This window comes from Oncorhynchus keta, chromosome 28 (assembly GCF_023373465.1).
Source record: "Oncorhynchus keta strain PuntledgeMale-10-30-2019 chromosome 28, Oket_V2, whole genome shotgun sequence".
Classification (NCBI taxonomy): domain Eukaryota; kingdom Metazoa; phylum Chordata; class Actinopteri; order Salmoniformes; family Salmonidae; genus Oncorhynchus; species Oncorhynchus keta.
In genome coordinates this window covers 954,023-979,322 of record NC_068448.1, presented here as the reverse complement: position 1 = coordinate 979,322, position 25,300 = coordinate 954,023, and the positions used below count along the sequence as shown (strand labels likewise).

Sequence of the window (25,300 nt, the reverse complement as noted above, 5' to 3'; positions counted from 1 at the left end):
GGTATTGATCCTGGAGGTCATCTCTGATACCTTTACTACCAGGTATTGATCCTACAGGTCTCTAGCTGATACCTTTACTACCAGGTATTGATCCTACAGGTCATGTCTGATACCTTTACTACCAGGTATTGATCCTGCAGGTCCTCTCTGATACCTTTACAACCAGGTATTGATCCTGGAGGTCATCTCTGATACCTTTACTACCAGGTATTGATCCTACAGGTCATCTCTGTTACCTTTACTACCAGGTATTGATCCTACAGGTCATCTCTGATACCTTTACTACCAGGTATTGATCCTACAGGTCATCTCTGATACCTTTACTACCAGGTATTGATCCTGGAGGTCATCTCTGATACCTTTACTACCAGGTATTGATCCTGGAGGTCATCTCTGATACCTTTACTACCAGGTATTGATCCTACAGGTCATCTCTGATACCTTTACTACAAGGTATTGATCCTGGAGGTCATCTCTGATACCTTTACTACCAGGTATTGATCCTGCAGGTCATCTCTGATACATTTACTACCAGGTATTGATCCTACAGGTCATCTCTGATACCTTTACTACCAGGTATTGATCCTGTAGGTCATCTCTGATACGTTTACCACCAGGTATTGATCCTGTAGGTCATCTCTGATACCTTTACTACCAGGTATTGATCCTGTAGGTCATCTCTGATACGTTTACCACCAGGTATTGATCCTGTAGGTCATCTCTGATACCTTTACCACCAGGTATTGATCCTGTAGGTCATCTCTGATACGTTTACCACCAGGTATTGATCCTACAGGTCATCTCTGATACCTTTACTACCAGGTATTGATCCTGTAGGTCATCTCTGATACGTTTACCACCAGGTATTGATCCTGTAGGTCATCTCTGATACCTTTACCACCAGGTATTGATCCTGTAGGTCATCTCTGATACCTTTACTACCAGGTATTGATCCTACAGGTCATCTCTGACACCTTTACTACCAGGTATTGATCCTGCAGGTCATCTCTGATACCTTTACTACCAGGTATTGATCCTGCAGGTCATCTCTGATACCTTTACTACCAGGTATTGATCCTACAGGTCCTCTCTGATACCTTTACTACCAGGTATTGATCCTACAGGTCATCTCTGATACCTTTACTACCAGGTATTGATCCTGGAGGTCATCTCTGATACCTTTACTACCAGGTATTGATCCTACAGGTCATCTCTGATACCTTAACTACCAGGTATTGATCCAGCAGGTCATCTCTGACACCTTTACTACCAGGTATTGATCCTGCAGGTCTCTAGCTGATACCTTTACTACCAGGTATTGATCCTGCAGGTCATCTCTGATACCTTTACTACCAGGTATTGATCCTGCAGGTCCTCTCTGATACCTTTACAACCAGGTATTGATCCTGGAGGTCATCTCTGATACCTTTACTACCAGGTATTGATCCTACAGGTCTCTAGCTGATACCTTTACTACCAGGTATTGATCCTACAGGTCATCTCTGATACCTTTACTACCAGGTATTGATCCTGCAGGTCCTCTCTGATACCTTTACAACCAGGTATTGATCCTGGAGGTCATCTCTGATACCTTTACTACCAGGTATTGATCCTACAGGTCATCTCTGTTACCTTTACTACCAGGTATTGATCCTACAGGTCATCTCTGATACCTTTACTACCAGGTATTGATCCTACAGGTCATCTCTGATACCTTTACTACCAGGTATTGATCCTGGAGGTCATCTCTGATACCTTTACTACCAGGTATTGATCCTGGAGGTCATCTCTGATACCTTTACTACCAGGTATTGATCCTACAGGTCATCTCTGATACCTTTACTACAAGGTATTGATCCTGGAGGTCATCTCTGATACCTTTACTACCAGGTATTGATCCTGCAGGTCATCTCTGATACATTTACTACCAGGTATTGATCCTACAGGTCATCTCTGATACCTTTACTACCAGGTATTGATCCTGTAGGTCATCTCTGATACGTTTACCACCAGGTATTGATCCTGTAGGTCATCTCTGATACCTTTACTACCAGGTATTGATCCTGTAGGTCATCTCTGATACGTTTACCACCAGGTATTGATCCTGTAGGTCATCTCTGATACCTTTACCACCAGGTATTGATCCTGTAGGTCATCTCTGATACGTTTACCACCAGGTATTGATCCTACAGGTCATCTCTGATACCTTTACTACCAGGTATTGATCCTGTAGGTCATCTCTGATACGTTTACCACCAGGTATTGATCCTGTAGGTCATCTCTGATACCTTTACCACCAGGTATTGATCCTGTAGGTCATCTCTGATACCTTTACTACCAGGTATTGATCCTACAGGTCATCTCTGACACCTTTACTACCAGGTATTGATCCTGCAGGTCATCTCTGATACCTTTACTACCAGGTATTGATCCTGCAGGTCATCTCTGATACCTTTACTACCAGGTATTGATCCTACAGGTCCTCTCTGATACCTTTACTACCAGGTATTGATCCTACAGGTCATCTCTGATACCTTTACTACCAGGTATTGATCCTACAGGTCATCTCTGATACCTTTACTACCAGGTATTGATCCTGTAGGTCTCTATCTGATACCTTTACTACCAGGTATTGATCCTACAGGTCATCTCTGATACCTTTACTACCAGGTATTGATCCTGGAGGTCATCTCTGATACCTTTACTACCAGGTATTGATCCTGTAGGTCATCTCTGATACCTTTACTACCAGGTATTGATCCTACAGGTCATCTCTGATACCTTTACTACCAGGTATTGATCCTGCAGGTCATCTCTGATACCTTTACTACCAGGTATTGATCCTGTAGGTCTCTATCTGATACCTTTACTACCAGGTATTGATCCTACAGGTCATCTCTGATACCTTTACTACCAGGTATTGATCCTACAGGTCATCTCTGATACCTTTACTACCAGGTATTGATCCTGTAGGTCATCTCTGATACGTTTACCACCAGGTATTGATCCTGTAGGTCATCTCTGATACCTTTACTACCAGGTATTGATCCTGTAGGTCATCTCTGATACGTTTACCACCAGGTATTGATCCTGTAGGTCATCTCTGATACCTTTACCACCAGGTATTGATCCTGTAGGTCATCTCTGATACGTTTACCACCAGGTATTGATCCTACAGGTCATCTCTGATACCTTTACTACCAGGTATTGATCCTGTAGGTCATCTCTGATACGTTTACCACCAGGTATTGATCCTGTAGGTCATCTCTGATACCTTTACCACCAGGTATTGATCCTGTAGGTCATCTCTGATACCTTTACTACCAGGTATTGATCCTACAGGTCATCTCTGACACCTTTACTACCAGGTATTGATCCTGCAGGTCATCTCTGATACCTTTACTACCAGGTATTGATCCTGCAGGTCATCTCTGATACCTTTACTACCAGGTATTGATCCTACAGGTCCTCTCTGATACCTTTACTACCAGGTATTGATCCTACAGGTCATCTCTGATACCTTTACTACCAGGTATTGATCCTACAGGTCATCTCTGATACCTTTACTACCAGGTATTGATCCTGTAGGTCTCTATCTGATACCTTTACTACCAGGTATTGATCCTACAGGTCATCTCTGATACCTTTACTACCAGGTATTGATCCTGCAGGTCATCTCTGATACCTTTACCACCAGGTATTGATCCCGCAGGTCATCTCTGATACCTTTACTACCAGGTATTGATCCTGCAGGTCATCTCTGATACCTTTACTACCAGGTATTGATCCTGGAGGTCATCTCTGATACCTTTACTACCAGGTATTGATCCTGGAGGTCATCTCTGATACCTTTACCACCAGGTATTGATCCCGCAGGTCATCTCTGATACCTTTATTACCAGGTATTGATCCTGTAGGTCATCTCTGATACCTTTACTACCAGGTATTGATCCTGGAGGTCATCTCTGATACCTTTACTACCAGGTATTGATCCTACAGGTCATCTCTGATACCTTTACTACCAGGTATTGATCCTACAGGTCATCTCTGATACCTTTACTACCAGGTATTGATCCTACAGGTCATCTCTGATAACTTTACTACCAGGTATTGATCCTGGAGGTCATCTCTGATACCTTTACTACCAGGTATTGATCCTGGAGGTCATCTCTGATACCTTTACTACCAGGTATTGATCCTGGAGGTCATCTCTGATACCTTTACTACCAGGTATTGATCCTGGAGGTCATCTCTGATACCTTTACTACCAGGTATTGATCCTGGAGGTCATCTCTGATACCTTTACTACCAGGTATTGATCCTACAGGTCATCTCTGATACCTTTACTACCAGGTATTGATCCTACAGGTCATCTCTGATACCTTTACTACCAGGTATTGATCCTTGAGTTCATCTCTGATACATTTACTACCAGGTATTGATCCTGGAGGTCATATCTGATACCTTTACTACCAGGTATTGATCCTACAGGTCATCTCTGATACCTTTACTACCAGGTATTGATCCTGGAGGTCATCTCTGATACCTTTACTACCAGGTATTGATCCTGGAGGTCATCTCTGATACCTTTACTACCAGGTATTGATCCTACAGGTCATCTCTGATACCTTTACTACCAGGTATTGATCCTACAGGTCATCTCTGATACCTTTACAACCAGGTATTGATCCTACAGGTCATCTCTGATACCTTTACTACCAGGTATTGATCCTTGAGTTCATCTCTGATACATTTACTACCAGGTATTGATCCTGGAGGTCATATCTGATACCTTTACTACCAGGTATTGATCCTGCAGTTCATCTCTGATACCTTTACTACCAGGTATTGATCCTACAGGTCATCTCTGATACCTTTACTACCAGGTATTGATCCTGCAGGTCATCTCTGATACCTTTACTACCAGGTATTGATCCTGGAGGTCATCTCTGATACCTTTACTACCAGGTATTGATCCTGGAGGTCATCTCTGATACCTTTACTACCAGGTATTGATCCTGGAGGTCATCTCTGATACCTTTACTACCAGGTATTGATCCTACAGGTCATCTCTGATACCTTTACTACCAGGTATTGATCCTGGAGGTCATATCTGATACCTTTACTACCAGGTATTGATCCTACAGGTCATCTCTGATACCTTTACTACCAGGTATTGATCCTGCAGGTCATCTCTGATACCTTTACTACCAGGTATTGATCCTACAGGTCATCTCTGATACCATTACTACCAGGTATTGATCCTACAGGTCATCTCTGATACCTTTACTACCAGGTATTGATCCTACAGGTCATCTCTGATACCTTTACTACCAGGTATTGATCCTACAGGTCATCTCTGATACCTTTACTACCAGGTATTGATCCTACAGGTCTCTAGCTGATACCTTTACTACCAGGTATTGATCCTGCAGGTCATCTCTGATACCTTTACTACCAGGTATTGATCCTACAGGTCATCTCTGATACCTTTACTACCAGGTATTGATCCTACAGGTCATCTCTGATACCTTTACTACCAGGTATTGATCCTGGAGGTCATCTCTGATACCTTTACAACCAGGTATTGATCCTGGAGGTCATCTCTGATACCTTTACTACCAGGTATTGATCCTACAGGTCATCTCTGATACCTTTACTACCAGGTATTGATCCTACAGGTCATCTCTGATACCTTTACTACCAGGTATTGATCCTGCAGGTCATCTCTGATACCTTTACTACCAGGTATTGATCCTACAGGTCATCTCTGATACCTTTACTACAAGGTATTGATCCTGGAGGTCATCTCTGATACCTTTACTACCAGGTATTGATCCTGCAGGTCATCTCTGATACATTTACTACCAGGTATTGATCCTACAGGTCATCTCTGATACCTTTACTACCAGGTATTGATCCTGTAGGTCATCTCTGATACGTTTACCACCAGGTATTGATCCTGTAGGTCATCTCTGATACCTTTACTACCAGGTATTGATCCTGTAGGTCATCTCTGATACGTTTACCACCAGGTATTGATCCTGTAGGTCATCTCTGATACCTTTACCACCAGGTATTGATCCTGTAGGTCATCTCTGATACGTTTACCACCAGGTATTGATCCTACAGGTCATCTCTGATACCTTTACTACCAGGTATTGATCCTGTAGGTCATCTCTGATACGTTTACCACCAGGTATTGATCCTGTAGGTCATCTCTGATACCTTTACCACCAGGTATTGATCCTGTAGGTCATCTCTGATACCTTTACTACCAGGTATTGATCCTACAGGTCATCTCTGATACCTTTACTACCAGGTATTGATCCTACAGGTCATCTCTGATACCTTTACTACCAGGTATTGATCCTGTAGGTCTCTATCTGATACCTTTACTACCAGGTATTGATCCTACAGGTCATCTCTGATACCTTTACTACCAGGTATTGATCCTGCAGGTCATCTCTGATACCTTTACTACCAGGTATTGATCCTGGAGGTCATCTCTGATACCTTTACCACCAGGTATTGATCCCGCAGGTCATCTCTGATACCTTTACTACCAGGTATTGATCCTGGAGGTCATCTCTGATACCTTTACTACCAGGTATTGATCCTGCAGGTCATCTCTGATACCTTTACTACCAGGTATTGATCCTGGAGGTCATCTCTGATACCTTTACTACCAGGTATTGATCCTGGAGGTCATCTCTGATACCTTTACCACCAGGTATTGATCCCGCAGGTCATCTCTGATACCTTTATTACCAGGTATTGATCCTGTAGGTCATCTCTGACACCATTACTACCAGGTATTGATCCTGGAGGTCATCTCTGATACCTTTACTACCAGGTATTGATCCTGGAGGTCATCTCTGATACCTTTACTACCAGGTATTGATCCTACAGGTCATCTCTGATAGCTTTACTACCAGGTATTGATCCTACAGGTCATCTCTGATACCTTTACTACCAGGTATTGATCCTACAGGTCATCTCTGATACCTTTACTACCAGGTATTGATCCTGGAGGTCATCTCTGATACCTTTACTACCAGGTATTGATCCTGGAGGTCATCTCTGATACCTTTACTACCAGGTATTGATCCTGGAGGTCATCTCTGATACCTTTACTACCAGGTATTGATCCTGGAGGTCATCTCTGATACCTTTACTACCAGGTATTGATCCTGGAGGTCATCTCTGATACCTTTACTACCAGGTATTGATCCTACAGGTCATCTCTGATACCTTTACTACCAGGTATTGATCCTACAGGTCATCTCTGATACCTTTACTACCAGGTATTGATCCTTGAGTTCATCTCTGATACATTTACTACCAGGTATTGATCCTGGAGGTCATATCTGATACCTTTACTACCAGGTATTGATCCTACAGGTCATCTCTGATACCTTTACTACCAGGTATTGATCCTGGAGGTCATCTCTGATACCTTTACTACCAGGTATTGATCCTGGAGGTCATCTCTGATACCTTTACTACCAGGTATTGATCCTACAGGTCATCTCTGATACCTTTACTACCAGGTATTGATCCTGCAGGTCATCTCTGATACCTTTACTACCAGGTATTGATCCTGCAGGTCATCTCTGATACCTTTACTACCAGGTATTGATCCTGGAGGTCATCTCTGATACCTTTACTACCAGGTATTGATCCTGGAGGTCATCTCTGATACCTTTACTACCAGGTATTGATCCTGGAGGTCATCTCTGATACCTTTACTACCAGGTATTGATCCTACAGGTCATCTCTGATACCTTTACTACCAGGTATTGATCCTGGAGGTCATATCTGATACCTTTACTACCAGGTATTGATCCTACAGGTCATCTCTGATACCTTTACTACCAGGTATTGATCCTGCAGGTCATCTCTGATACCTTTACTACCAGGTATTGATCCTACAGGTCATCTCTGATACCATTACTACCAGGTATTGATCCTACAGGTCATCTCTGATACCTTTACTACCAGGTATTGATCCTACAGGTCATCTCTGATACCTTTACTACCAGGTATTGATCCTACAGGTCATCTCTGATACCTTTACTACCAGGTATTGATCCTACAGGTCTCTAGCTGATACCTTTACTACCAGGTATTGATCCTGCAGGTCATCTCTGATACCTTTACTACCAGGTATTGATCCTACAGGTCATCTCTGATACCATTACTACCAGGTATTGATCCTACAGGTCATCTCTGATACCTTTACTACCAGGTATTGATCCTACAGGTCATCTCTGATACCTTTACTACCAGGTATTGATCCTACAGGTCATCTCTGATACCTTTACTACCAGGTATTGATCCTACAGGTCATCTCTGATACCTTTACTACCAGGTATTGATCCTACAGGTCATCTCTGATACCTTTACTACCAGGTATTGATCCTGCAGGTCATCTCTGATACCTTTACTACCAGGTATTGATCCTGCAGGTCATCTCTGATACCTTTACTACCAGGTATTGATCCTGGAGGTCATCTCTGATACCTTTACTACCAGGTATTGATCCTACAGGTCATCTCTGATACCTTTACTACCAGGTATTGATCCTGCAGGTCATCTCTGATACCTTTACTACCAGGTATTTATCCTACAGGTCATCTCTGATACCTTTACTACCAGGTATTGATCCTACAGGTCATCTCTGATACCTTTACTACCAGGTATTGATCCTACAGGTCATATCTGATACCTTTACTACCAGGTATTGATCCTGCAGGTCTCTAGCTGATACCTTTACTACCAGGTATTGATCCTGCAGGTCATCTCTGATACCTTTACTACCAGGTATTGATCCTACAGGTCATCTCTGATACCTTTACTACCAGGTATTGATCCTACAGGTCTCTAGCTGATACCTTTTCTACCAGGTATTGATCCTACAGGTCTCTAGCTGATACCTTTACTACCAGGTATTGATCCTGGAGGTCATCTCTGATACCTTTACTACCAGGTATTGATCCTGGAGGTCATCTCTGATACCTTTACTACCAGGTATTGATCCTGCAGGTCATCTCTGATACCTTTACTACCAGGTATTGATCCTACAGGTCATCTCTGATACCTTTACTACCAGGTATTGATCCTACAGGTCATCTCTGATACCTTTACTACCAGGTATTGATCCTGGAGGTCATCTCTGATACCTTTACTACCAGGTATTGATCCTGCAGGTCATCTCTGATACCTTTACTACCAGGTATTGATCCTGCAGGTCATCTCTGATACCTTTACTACCAGGTATTGATCCTACAGGTCATCTCTGATACCTTTACTACCAGGTATTGATCCTGGAGGTCATCTCTGATACATTTACTACCAGGTATTGATCCTACAGGTCATCTCTGATACCTTTATTACCAGGTATTGATCCTGTAGGTCATCTCTGATACCTTTACTACCAGGTATTGATCCTGCAGGTCATCTCTGATACCTTTACTACCAGGTATTGATCCTACAGGTCATCTCTGATACCTTTATTACCAGGTATTGATCCTGTAGGTCATCTCTGATACCTTTACTACCAGGTATTGATCCTGCAGGTCATCTCTGATACCTTTACTACCAGGTATTGATCCTACAGGTCATCTCTGATACCTTTATTACCAGGTATTGATCCTGGAGGTCATCTCTGATACCTTTACTACCAGGTATTGATCCTGGAGGTCATCTCTGATACCTTTACTACCAGGTATTGATCCTGGAGGTCATCTCTGATACCTTTACTACCAGGTATTGATCCTGTAGGTCATCTCTGATACCTTTACTACCAGGTATTGATCCTGTAGGTCATCTCTGATACCTTTACTACCAGGTATTGATCCTGGAGGTCATCTCTGATACCTTTACTACCAGGTATTGATCCTGGAGGTCATCTCTGATACCTTTACTACCAGGTATTGATCCTGCAGGTCATCTCTGATACATTTACTACCAGGTATTGATCCTACAGGTCATCTCTGATACCTTTACAACCAGGTATTGATCCTGGAGGTCATCTCTGATACATTTACTACCAGGTATTGATCCTGACAGGTCATCTCTGATACCTTTACTACCAGGTATTGATCCTACAGGTCATCTCTGATACATTTACTACCAGGTATTGATCCTACAGGTCATGTCTGATACCTTTACTACCAGGTATTGATCCTACAGGTCTCTAGCTGATACCTTTACTACCAGGTATTGATCCAGTAGGTCTCTATCTGATACCTTTACTACCAGGTATTGATCCTGCAGGTCATCTCTGATACCTTTACTACCAGGTATTGATCCTGTAGGTCTCTATCTGATACCTTTACTACCAGGTATTGATCCTACAGGTCTCTAGCTGATACCTTTTCTACCAGGTATTGATCCTACAGGTCTCTAGCTGATACCTTTACTACCAGGTATTGATCCTGGAGGTCATCTCTGATACCTTTACTACCAGGTATTGATCCTGGAGGTCATCTCTGATACATTTACTACCAGGTATTGATCCTACAGGTCATCTCTGATACCTTTACTACCAGGTATTGATCCTACAGGTCTCTAGCTGATACCTTTACTACCAGGTATTGATCCAGTAGGTCTCTATCTGATACCTTTACTACCAGGTATTGATCCTGCAGGTCATCTCTGATACCTTTACTACCAGGTATTGATCCTGTAGGTCATCTCTGATACCTTTACTACCAGGTATTGATCCTGGAGGTCATCTCTGATACCTTTACTACCAGGTATTGATCCTACAGGTCTCTAGCTGATACCTTTACTACCAGGTATTGATCCTACAGGTCATCTCTGATACCTTTACTACCAGGTACTGATCCTGTAGGTCATCTCTGATACCTTTACTACCAGGTATTGATCCTGGAGGTCATCTCTGATACCTTTACTACCAGGTATTGATCCTACAGGTCATCTCTGATACCTTTACTACCAGGTATTGATCCTGCAGGTCATCTCTGATACCTTTACTACCAGGTATTGATCCTACAGGTCTCTAGCTGATACCTTTACTACCAGGTATTGATCCTGGAGGTCATCTCTGATACCTTTACTACCAGGTATTGATCCTGCAGGTCATCTCTGATACCTTTACTACCAGGTATTGATCCTGGAGGTCATCTCTGATACCTTTACTACCAGGTATTGATCCTGCAGGTCATCTCTGATACCTTTACTACCAGGTATTGATCCTGCAGGTCATCTCTGATACATTTACTACCAGGTATTGATCCTACAGGTCATCTCTGATACCTTTACTACCAGGTATTGATCCTGCAGGTCATCTCTGATACCTTTACTACCAGGTATTGATCCTGTAGGTCTCTATCTGATACCATTACTACCAGGTATTGATCCTACAGGTCATCTCTGATACCTTTACTACCAGGTATTGATCCTACAGGTCATCTCTGATACCTTTACTACCAGGTATTGATCCTGTAGGTCATCTCTGATACCTTTACTACCAGGTATTGATCCTACAGGTCATCTCTGATACCTTTACTACCAGGTATTGATCCTGCAGGTCATCTCTGATACCTTTACTACCAGGTATTGATCCTGGAGGTCATCTCTGATACCTTTACTACCAGGTATTGATCCTGTAGGTCATCTCTGATACCTTTACTACCAGGTATTGATCCTGTAGGTCATCTCTGATACCTTTACTACCAGGTATTGATCCTGGAGGTCATCTCTGATACCTTTACTACCAGGTATTGATCCTGGAGGTCATCTCTGATACCTTTACTACCAGGTATTGATCCTACAGGTCATCTCTGATACCTTTACTACCAGGTATTGATCCTGCAGGTCATCTCTGATACCTTTACTACCAGGTATTGATCCTGCACCTCATCTCTAGCTGATACCTTTACTACCAGGTATTGATCCTACAGGTCATCTCTGATACCTTTACTACCAGGTATTGATCCTGGAGGTCATCTCTGATACCTTTACTACCAGGTATTGATCCTGCACCTCATCTCTAGCTGATACCTTTACTACCAGGTATTGATCCTGGAGGTCATCTCTGATACCTTTACTACCAGGTATTGATCCTGCAGGTCATCTCTGATACCTTTACTACCAGGTATTGATCCTACAGGTCATCTCTGATACCTTTACTACCAGGTATTGATCCTGCAGGTCATCTCTGATACCTTTACTACCAGGTATTGATCCTACAGGTCTCTATCTGATACCTTTACTACCAGGTATTGATCCTGGAGGTCATCTCTGATACCTTTACTACCAGGTATTGATCCTGCAGGTCATCTCTGATACCTTTACTACCAGGTATTGATCCTACAGGTCATCTCTGATACCTTTACTAACAGGTATTGATCCTACAGGTCATCTCTGATACCTTTACTACCAGGTATTGATCCTGGAGGTCATCTCTGATACCTTTACTACCAGGTATTGATCCTACAGGTCATCTCTGATACCTTTACTACCAGGTATTGATCCTACAGGTCATCTCTGATACCTTTACTACCAGGTATTGATCCTACAGGTCATCTCTGATACCATTACTAACAGGTATTGATCCTACAGGTCATCTCTGATACCTTTACTACCAGGTATTGATCCTACAGGTCATCTCTGATACCTTTACTACCAGGTATTGATCCTGGAGGTCATCTCTGATACCATTACTAACAGGTATTGATCCTGCAGGTCATCTCTGATACCTTTACTACCAGGTATTGATCCTGGAGGTCATCTCTGATACCTTTACTACCAGGTATTGATCCTGCAGGTCTCTAGCTGATACCTTTACTACCAGGTATTGATCCTACAGGTCTCTAGCTGATACATTTACTACCAGGTATTGATCCTGGAGGTCATCTCTGATACCTTTACTACCAGGTATTGATCCTGCAGGTCATCTCTGATACATTTACTACCAGGTATTGATCCTACAGGTCATCTCTGATACCTTTACTACCAGGTATTGATCCTACAGGTCATCTCTGATACCTTTACTACCAGGTATTGATCCTGTAGGTCATCTCTGATACCTTTACTACCAGGTATTGATCCTGCAGGTCTCTAGCTGATACCTTTACTACCAGGTATTGATCCTACAGGTCATCTCTGATACCTTTACTACCAGGTATTGATCCTGCAGGTCATCTCTGATACATTTACTACCAGGTATTGATCCTACAGGTCATCTCTGATACCTTTACTACCAGGTATTGATCCTACAGGTCATCTCTGATACCTTTACTACCAGGTATTGATCCTGTAGGTCATCTCTGATACCTTTACTACCAGGTATTGATCCTGGAGGTCATCTCTGATACCTTTACTACCAGGTATTGATCCTACAGGTCATCTCTGATACCTTTACTACCAGGTATTGATCCTGCAGGTCATCTCTGATACCTTTACTACCAGGTATTGATCCTGCAGGTCATCTCTGATACCTTTACTACCAGGTATTGATCCTGTCGTTCATCTCTGATACCTTTACTACCAGGTATTGATCCTGCAGGTCATCTCTGATACCTTTACTACCAGGTATTGATCCTGTAGGTCATCTCTGATACCTTTACAACCAGGTATTGATCCTGCAGGTCATCTCTGATACCTTTACTACCAGGTATTGATCCCGCAGGTCATCTCTGATACCTTTACTACCAGGTATTGATCCTACAGGTCATCTCTGATACCTTTACTACCAGGTATTGATCCTACAGGTCATCTCTGATACATTTACTACCAGGTATTGATCCTGGAGGTCATCTCTGAAAGCTTTACTACCAGGTATTGATCCTACAGGTCATCTCTGATACCTTTACTACCAGGTATTGATCCTGGAGGTCATCTCTGATACCTTTACTACCAGGTATTGATCCTACAGGTCATCTCTGATACCTTTACTACCAGGTATTGATCCTGGAGGTCATCTCTGATACCATTACTAACAGGTATTGATCCTGCAGGTCATCTCTGATACCTTTACTACCAGGTATTGATCCTACAGGTCATCTCTGATACCTTTACTACCAGGTATTGATCCTGCAGGTCATCTCTGATACCTTTACTACCAGGTATTGATCCTGGAGGTCATCTCTGATACCTTTACTACCAGGTATTGATCCTACAGGTCATCTCTGATACCTTTACTACCAGGTATTGATCCTGGAGGTCATCTCTGATACCATTACTAACAGGTATTGATCCTGCAGGTCATCTCTGATACCTTTACTACCAGGTATTGATCCTGCAGGTCATCTCTGATACCTTTACTACCAGGTATTGATCCTGTAGGTCTCTATCTGATACCTTTACTACCAGGTATTGATCCTACAGGTCATCTCTGATACCTTTACTACCAGGTATTGATCCTGCAGGTCATCTCTGATACCTTTACTACCAGGTATTGATCCTACAGGTCTCTAGCTGATACCTTTACTACCAGGTATTGATCCTGGAGGTCATCTCTGATACCTTTACTACCAGGTATTGATCCTGCAGGTCATCTCTGATACCTTTACTACAAGGTATTGATCCTGGAGGTCATCTCTGATACCTTTACTACCAGGTATTGATCCTACAGGTCATCTCTGATACCTTTACTACCAGGTATTGATCCTACAGGTCATCTCTGATACATTTACTACCAGGTATTGATCCTACAGGTCATCTCTGATACCTTTACTACCAGGTATTGATCCTACAGGTCATCTCTGATACCTTTACTACCAGGTATTGATCCTACAGGTCATCTCTGATACCTTTACTACCAGGTATTGATCCTACAGGTCCTCTCTGATACATTTACTACCAGGTATTGATCCTGGAGGTCATCTCTGATACCTTTACTACCAGGTATTGATCCTGCACCTCATCTCTAGCTGATACCTTTACTACCAGGTATTGATCCTGGAGGTCATCTCTGATACCTTTACTACCAGGTATTGATCCTGCAGGTCATCTCTGATACCTTTACTACCAGGTATTGATCCTACAGGTCATCTCTGATACCTTTACTACCAGGTATTGATCCTGCAGGTCTCGAGCTGATACCTTTACTACCAGGTATTGATCCTGCAGGTCATCTCTGATACCTTTACTACCAGGTATTGATCCTGGAGGTCATCTCTGATACCTTTACTACCAGGTATTGATCCTGGAGGTCATCTCTGATACCTTTACTACCAGGTATTGATCCTACAGGTCATCTCTGATACCTTTACTACCAGGTATTGATCCTACAGGTCATCTCTGATACCATTACTACCAGGTATTGATCCTGCAGGTCATCTCTGATATCATTACTACCAGGTATTGATCCTGCAGGTCATCTCTGATACCTTTACTACCAGGTATTGATCCTGGAGGTCATCTCTGATACCTTTACTACCAGGTATTGATCCTGCAGGTCTCTAGCTGATACCTTTACTACCAGGTATTGATCCTACAGGTCATCTCTGATACCTTTACTACCAGGTATTGATCCTGGAGGTCATCTCTGATACCATTACTAACAGGTATTGATCCTGCAGGTCATCTCTGATACCTTTACTACCAGGTATTGATCCTGCAGGTCATCTCTGATACCTTTACTACCAGGTATTGATCCTGTAGGTCTCTATCTGATACCTTTACTACCAGGTATTGATCCTACAGGTCATCTCTGATACCTTTACTACCAGGTATTGATCCTGCAGGTCATCTCTGATACCTTTACTACCAGGTATTGATCCTACAGGTCTCTAGCTGATACCTTTACTACCAGGTATTGATCCTGGAGGTCATCTCTGATACCTTTACTACCAGGTATTGATCCTGCAGGTCATCTCTGATACCTTTACTACCAGGTATTGATCCTGGAGGTCATCTCTGATACCTTTACTACCAGGTATTGATCCTACAGGTCATCTCTGATACCTTTACTACCAGGTATTGATCCTACAGGTCATCTCTGATACATTTACTACCAGGTATTGATCCTACAGGTCATCTCTGATACCTTTACTACCAGGTATTGATCCTACAGGTCATCTCTGATACCTTTACTACCAGGTATTGATCCTACAGGTCATCTCTGATACCTTTACTACCAGGTATTGATCCTACAGGTCCTCTCTGATACATTTACTACCAGGTATTGATCCTGGAGGTCATCTCTGATACCTTTACTACCAGGTATTGATCCTGCACCTCATCTCTAGCTGATACCTTTACTACCAGGTATTGATCCTGGAGGTCATCTCTGATACCTTTACTACCAGGTATTGATCCTGCAGGTCATCTCTGATACCTTTACTACCAGGTATTGATCCTACAGGTCATCTCTGATACCTTTACTACCAGGTATTGATCCTGCAGGTCTCGAGCTGATACCTTTACTACCAGGTATTGATCCTGCAGGTCATCTCTGATACCTTTACTACCAGGTATTGATCCTGGAGGTCATCTCTGATACCTTTACTACCAGGTATTGATCCTGGAGGTCATCTCTGATACCTTTACTACCAGGTATTGATCCTACAGGTCATCTCTGATACCTTTACTACCAGGTATTGATCCTACAGGTCATCTCTGATACCATTACTACCAGGTATTGATCCTGCAGGTCATCTCTGATATCATTACTACCAGTGATTGATCCTGCAGGTCATCTCTGATACCTTTACTACCAGGTATTGATCCTGGAGGTCATCTCTGATACCTTTACTACCAGGTATTGATCCTGCAGGTCTCTAGCTGATACCTTTACTACCAGGTATTGATCCTACAGGTCATCTCTGATACCTTTACTACCAGGTATTGATCCTGCAGGTCATCTCTGATACCTTTACTACCAGGTATTGATCCTGCAGGTCATCTCTGATACCTTTACTACCAGGTATTGATCCTACAGGTCATCTCTGATACCTTTACTACCAGGTATTGATCCTACAGGTAATCTCTGATACCTTTACTACCAGGTATTGATCCTACAGGTCATCTCTGATACCTTTACTACCAGGTATTGATCCTGGAGGTCATCTCTGATACCTTTACTACCAGGTATTGATCCTGTAGGTCTCTATCTGATACCTTTACTACCAGGTATTGATCCTGCAGGTCATCTCTGATACCTTTACTACCAGGTATTGATCCTGGAGGTCATCTCTGATACCTTTACTACCAGGTATTGATCCTGTAGGTCATCTCTGATACCTTTACTACCAGGTATTGATCCTGGAGGTCATCTCTGATACCTTTACTACCAGGTATTGATCCTACAGGTCATCTCTGATACCTTTACTACCAGGTATTGATCCTGCAGGTCATCTCTGATACCTTTACTACCAGGTATTGATCCTGCAGGTCATCTCTGATACCTTTACTACCAGGTATTGATCCTGCAGGTCATCTCTGATACCTTTACTACCAGGTATTGATCCTGTAGGTCATCTCTGATACATTTACTACCAGGTATTGATCCTGTAGGTCATCTCTGATACCTTTACTACCAGGTATTGATCCTGCAGGTCCTCTCTGATACCTTTACTACCAGGTATTGATCCTACAGGTCATCTCTGATACCTTTACTACCAGGTATTGATCCTACAGGTCATCTCTGATACCTTTACTACCAGGTATTGATCCTACAGGTCATCTCTGATACCTTTACTACCAGGTATTGATCCTACAGGTCATCTCTGATACCTTTACTACCAGGTATTGATCCTACAGGTCATCTCTGATACATTTACTACCAGGTATTGATCCTACAGGTCTCTAGCTGATATCTTTACTACCAGGTATTGATCCTGTAGGTCTCTAGCTGATACCTTTACTACCAGGTATTGATCCTGGAGGTCATCTCTGATACCTTTACTACCAGGTATTGATCCTGCAGGTCCTCTCTGATACCTTTACTACCAGGTATTGATCCTGGAGGTCATCTCTGATACCTTTACTACCAGGTATTGATCCTACAGGCCATCTCTGATACCTTTACTACCAGGTATTGATCCTGCATTACAATTTTTTTTTTTTTTTTTTTTTTGGGGGTAAATACACTCAAATATATAGATAAAAGTCACCTTGTCCTAGAGAGATATACATGGTTACCAAAATGTCACGCCAAGGTAAGCCTACACGAATCATAGCCCTTATATCTTTCTAAAATCCCCTTCGGGGGAAAAACTAATGGTGGCAAAACGATTGGAACCATTTCCTCTTTATGGCAAGGTTTTATGGTTATTATGACTCATACTCTGGTACTCTATGGAAGAAGAAATGTCCTTACTATGACTGTGATATGTCTCCCTAAACTACTGTAAGATGAACGCACGTACTGTAAGTCGCTCTGGATAAAAGCCTCTGATAAATGACTAATATGTAAATGATTAGATTTTTACCTTGAGAACACTCAATAGACTGAGAGTGGCCAGGTAAAAGGAAGTGTCATGTTATTACCAGCTGTGATTGGTGTTTCAGCGTTGCTATGCAACATCATGGAGTTGCTGTGGACTCATCCCCTACTCCGTGTGATGTCATACCTGCTCCTCCCCTTCACCGCGCTACTCAGCTTCCTGATTGAAAATACACACAGGTAAGACACATGCACACGCACACACTAGTGCTGAGCGATGAACTAACATCTCTGCTATTCGTTTTTTTAAAGGGGCTTGTTTTCATCACATCAGAGGTATTTCTAGGACAGTGAGAAGTCAAAGCCAAGTCAGGTCAGGGCTTCACTCTCTGAATTTTTATTTTTTTATTTTTTTATTTTACCTTTATTTTACTAGGCAAGTCAGTTAAGAACAAATTCTTATTTTCAATGACGGTCTAGGTATTGATCCTTAACACACCTTATGATAACTTCCGGTGTCTAAAGGTACATGTCTTCCTGCTTTGATAAGGCTCTGTGTTCTACTGATCACACTATAAGGCTCTGTGTTCTACTGATCACACTATAAGGCTCTGTGTTCGACTGATCACACGATAAGGCTCTATGTTCTACTGATCACACTATAAGGCTCTGTGTTCTACTGATCACACGATAAGGCTCTATGTTCTACTGATCACACTATAAGGCTCTGTGTTCTACTTATCACACTATAAGGCTCTATGTTCTACTGATCACACTATAAGGCTCTGTGTTCTACTTATCACACTATAAGGCTCTATGTTCTACTGATCACACTATAAGGCTCTATGTTCTACTGATCACACTATAAGGCTCTGTGTTCTACTTATCACACTATAAGGCTCTGCGTTCTACTGATCACACTATAAGGCTCTGTGTTCTACTGATCACACTATAAGGCTCTATGTTCTACTGATCACATTATAAGGCTATGTTCTACTGATCACACTATAAGGCTCTGTGTTCTACTGATCACACGATAAGGCTCTATGTTCTACTGATCACACTATAAGGCTCTATGTTCTACTTATCACACTATAAGGCTCTATGTTCTACTTATCACACTATAAGGCTCTATGTTCTACTGATCACACTATAAGGCTCTATGTTCTACTGATCACACTATAAGGCTCTATGTTCTACTGATCACACTATAAGGCTCTATGTTCTACTGATCACACTATAAGGCTCTATGTTCTACTTATCACACTATAAGGCTCTATGTTCTACTGATCACACTATAAGGCTCTATGTTCTACTGATCACACTATAAGGCTCTATGTTCTACTGATCACACTATAAGGCTCTATGTTCTACTGATCACACTATAAGGCTCTATGTTCTACTTATCACACTATTAGGCTCTATGTTCTACTTATCACACTATTAGGCTCTATGTTCTACTGATCACACTATAAGGCTCTATGTTCTACTGATCACACTATAAGGCTCTATGCTCTACTGATCACACTATAAGGCTCTATGTTCTACTGATCACACTATAAGGCTCTATGTTCTACTGATCACACTATAAGGCTCTATGTTCTGCTGATCACACTATAAGGCTCTACTGACCACACAATAAGGCTCTATGTTCTACTTATCACACTATAAGGCTCTATGTTCTACTTATCACACTATAAGGCTCTATGTTCTACTTATCACACTATAAGGCTCTATGTTCTACTTATCACACTATAAGGCTCTATGTTCTACTGATCACACTATAAGGCTCTATGTTCTACTTATCACACTATAAGGCTCTGTGTTCTACTTATCACACTATAAGGCTCTATGTTATACACTATAAGGCTCTATGTTCTACTTATCACACTATAAGGCTCTATGTTCTACTTATCACACTATAAGGCTCTATGTTCTACTTATCACACTATAAGGCTCTATGTTCTACTGATCACACTATAAGGCTCTATGTTCTACTGATCACCCTATAAGGCTCTATGTTCTACTGACCACACTATAAGGCTATATGTTCTACTTATCACACTATAAGGCTCTATGTTCTACTTATCACACTATTAGGCTCTGTGTTCTACTTATCACACTATAAGGCTCTATGTTCTAATGATCACACTATAAGGCTCTATGTTCTACTTATCACACTATAAGGCTCTATGTTCTACTTATCACACTATTAGGCTCTATGTTCTACTTATCACACTATAAGGCTCTATGTTCTACTTATCACACTATTAGGCTCTGTGTTCTACTGATCACACTATAAGGCTCTATGTTCTACTGATCACACTATAAGGCTCTATGTTCTACTGATCACACTATAAGGCTCTATGTTCTGCTGATCACACTATAAGGCTCTACTGACCACACTATAAGGCTCTATGTTCTACTTATCACACTATAAGGCTCTATGTTCTACTTATCACACTATAAGGCTCTATGTTCTACTTATCACACTATAAGGCTCTATGTTCTACTTATCACACTATAAGGCTCTATGTTCTACTGATCACACTATAAGGCTCTATGTTCTACTTATCACACTATAAGGCTCTGTGTTCTACTTATCACACTATAAGGCTCTATGTTAGACACTATAAGGCTCTATGTTCTACTTATCACACTATAAGGCTCTATGTTCTACTTATCACACTATAAGGCTCTATGTTCTACTTATCACACTATAAGGCTCTATGTTCTACTGATCACACTATAAGGCTCTATGTTCTACTGACCACACTATAAGTCAGTTAAGAACAAATTCTTATTTTCAATGACGGTCTAGGTATTGATCCTTAACACACCTTATGATAACTTCCTGTGTCTAAAGGTACATGTCTTCCTGCTTTGATAAGGCTCTATGTTCTACTTATCACACTATAAGGCTCTATGTTCTACTGATCACACTATAAGGCTATGTTCTACTGATCACACTATAAGGCTCTGTGTTCTACTGATCACACGATAAGGCTCTATGTTCTACTGATCACACTATAAGGCTCTGTGTTCTACTTATCACACTATAAGGCTCTATGTTCTACTGATCACACTATAAGGCTCTGTGTTCTTCTGATCACACTATAAGGCTCTGTGTTCTACTGATCACACTATAAGGCTCTGTGTTCGACTGATCACACGATAAGGCTCTATGTTCTACTGATCACACTATAAGGCTCTGTGTTCTACTGATCACACGATAAGGCTCTGTGTTCTACTGATCACACTATAAGGCTCTGTGTTCTACTGATCACACTATAAGGCTCTATATTATACTGATCACACTATAAGGCTCTATGTTCTACTGATCACACTATAAGGCTCTGTGTTCTACTGATCACACTATAAGGCTCTGTGTTCGACTGATCACACGATAAGGCTCTATGTTCTACTGATCACACTATAAGGCTCTGTGTTCTACTGATCACACGATAAGGCTCTGTGTTCTACTGATCACACTATAAGGCTCTGTGTTCTACTGATCACACTATAAGGCTCTATATTATACTGATCACACTATAAGGCTCTGTGTTCTACTGATCACACTATAAGGCTCTATGTTCTACTGATCACACTATAAGGCTCTGTGTTCTACTGATCACACTATAAGGCTCTGTGTTCTACTGATCACACTATAAGGCTCTATGTTCTACTTATCACACTATAAGGCTCTATATTATACAGTGGTCACAATATAAGGCTCTATGTTCTACTTATCACACTATAAGGCTCTATGTTCTACTGATCACACTATAAGGCTCTACTGATCACACTATAAGGCTCTGTGTTCTACTTATCACACTATAAGGCTCTATGTTCTAATTATCACACTATAAGGCTCTATGTTCTACTTATCACACTATAAGGCTCTATGTTCTACTTATTACACTATAAGGCTCTATGTTCTACTTATCACACTATAAGGCTCTACTGATCACACTATAAGGCTCTATGTTCTACTGATCACACTATAAGGCTCTATGTTCTACTGATCACACTATAAGGCTCTATATTATACTGATCACACTATAAGGCTCTATGTTCTACTGATCACACTATAAGGCTCTATGTTCTACTTATCACACTATAAGGCTCTATGTTCTACTGATCACACTATAAGGCTCTATGTTCTACTTATCACACTATAAGGCTCTATGTTCTACTTATCACACTATAAGGCTCTATGTTCTACTGATAACACTATAAGGCTCTATGTTCTACTGATCACACTATAAGGCTCTATGTTCTACTGATCACACTATAAGGCTCTATGTTCTACTGATCACACTAATTTTTCTGTTTACTAACTATGTACTTAGCTAGGTAACAAGCTAACTAAATTAGCTAACTAAACAACTACTAGTAACTAGCTAACTAAACAACTACTAGTAGCCTTATCTATGACAAAAAAATGAATATATTTTGTATCTTGATTGTTAACCTTTTCCTTTCTTAGTCATAGATATGGCTAGCCATTAAACAGCTAGCCACAACATTACAACCAGCCACCTACTTTAGCACATGACTCGAGTTGACTAACCAGTTAGTAGCCTGGCGCCTGCTAACTTGTTATGCGCCACGCGTTTGTAACTTGTTAGCAAACGTGTCGGATCATTAACTGTAAATAATTGTACCAGCTAGCTACGTAACATAATTGACTTGGGTCGACTTGGGTTATGATTATTACCTTGGATGCATTTCAATCGCAAAATTATAGGTACGACGCACAATAAGATTACTAACATGTACTGGGGGAAAAAAACACGTGTTGCATATCCAGCAAACTAGCTAAGTTTACTAGTAAACGGCGAGGAGAAAAAAATAATACAACAATTTTAACTGTTGTAAATCTCAGAAAACGGAAGCTGTTTTCACTATAAAAATATTTTCCCAACAATGCCTGATAGACATGGTTGTAGGTAGATTCTGTCTGCCAGCCTACCGACATGAGATTTATTTGTTCTGGTCACTGTGCTCCAGTCAACTGTATCTCTGTCGAGGGATTAGACATTATCCTGGATTTAGAGACGACAACTCCAGAAGAGTTGAATGGCAGTCATGAAAACACTCCTCTCTGAACTTTACCGTATGTTTCTATGGCAATTTCATCATGACCACCTCTCCCATCATCTGCTGATGTTACGCTCGTTAGATGAAGTAGACCAAGGTGCAGCGTGGTAGGCGAACATCTTACTTTTATTAAAAACGAACACCAAAAAATAATAATAATAAATACGAACGTAAAGTTCTGCAGGCAATACAGCAACTAACAAAATAAAGTGGGAAAAAGGGCTGCCTAAGTATGATCCCCTAAGTATGCTCCGGACCGTGGATCGTCGCTGGAGGCTCCAGACCGTGGATCGTCGCTGGAGGCTCCAGACCGTGGATCGTCGCTGGAGGCTCCAGACCGTGGATCGTCGCCAGATGCTCCGGACCGTGGATTGTCCCCGGTTGCTCCCGGTTGCTCCAGACCGTGGATCGTTGCCGGAGGATCCGGACCGGGAACCCCCGCTGGAGACTCTAGACTTCCGACCGTCGCTGGAGACTCCAGACCTTGGCTCACCACTGTAGGCTTCGTGCCATGCATCATCACTGGAGGCCCCGGGCCATGGATCATCACTGGAGGCTTCATGCCATGGATCATCACTGGAGGCTCCGGGCCATGGATCATCACTGCATGGATCATCACTGGAGGCTTCGGGCCATGGATCATCACTGGAGGCTTCGGGCCATGGATCATCACTGGAGGCTCCGTGCCATGGATCATCACTGGAGGCTTCGTGCCATGGATCATCACTGGAGGCTTCGTACCATGGATCACCACTGGAGGCTTCATGCCATGGATCATCACTGGAGGCTTCATGCCATGGATCACCACTGGAGGCTTCATGCCATGGATCATCACTGGAGGCTTCATGCCATGGATAATCACTGGAGGCTTCATGCCATGGATCACCACTGGAGGCTTCATGCCATGGATCATCACTGGAGGCTTCATGCCATGGATAATTTTTTTATTTTTTTATTTTACCTTTATTTAACCAGGCAAGTCAGTTAAGAACACATTCTTATTTTCAATGACGGCCTGGGAACAGTGGGTTAACTGCCTGTTCAGGGGGCAGAATGACAGATTTGTACCTTGTCAGCTCGGGGGTTTGAACTCGCAACCTTCCGGTTACTGGTCCAACGCTCTAACCACTAGGCTACGCTGCCGCCCTGGGGGCTTCGTGCCATGGATCACCACTGGAGGCTTCGGCCCAACGATCACCACTGGAGGCTTCGGGCCATGGATCATCACTGGAGGCTCCGGGCCATGGATCATCACTGGAGGCTTCATGCCATGGATCATCACTGGAGGCTTCGGCCCAACGATCACCACTGGAGGCTTCGGGCCATGGATCATCACTGGAGGCTCCGGGCCATGGATCATCACTGGAGGCTTCATACCATGGATCATCACTGGAGGCTTCGGCCCAACGATCACCACTGGAGGCTTCGGGCCATGGATCATCACTGGAGGCTTCGTGCCATGGATCATCACTGGAGGCTTCGTGTCATGGATCATCACTGGAGGCTCCGTGCCATGGATCATCACTGGAGGCTTCGTGCCATGGATCATCACTGGAGGCTTCATGCCATGGATCATCACTGGAGGCTTCGTGCCATGGATCACCACTGGAGGCTTCGGGCCATGGATCATCACTGGAGGCTTCGGGCCATGGATCATCACTGGAGGCTTCGTGCCATGGATCATCACTGGAGGCTCCGTGCCATGGATCATCACTGGAGGCTTCGTGCCATGGATCATCACTGGAGGCTTCGTGCCATGGATCATCACTGGAGGCTTCGGGCCATGGATCATCACTGGAGGCTTCATGCCATGGATCATCACTGGAGGCTTCA

The 25,300-nt window shown here is 42.4% G+C and overlaps 1 long non-coding RNA gene across 1 annotated transcript in view; it reads left to right on the top strand.

The window, feature by feature from the left end:
- LOC127913054 (uncharacterized) overlaps positions 1-25,300 on the top strand; it is a 40,721-nt gene that overhangs the window by 3,296 nt on the left and 12,125 nt on the right. Inside the window, exon 2 of the long non-coding RNA XR_008084445.1 lies at positions 18,490-18,604. This is a non-coding gene — a long non-coding RNA (uncharacterized LOC127913054). The remainder of the gene's footprint in view (positions 1-18,489; positions 18,605-25,300) is intronic.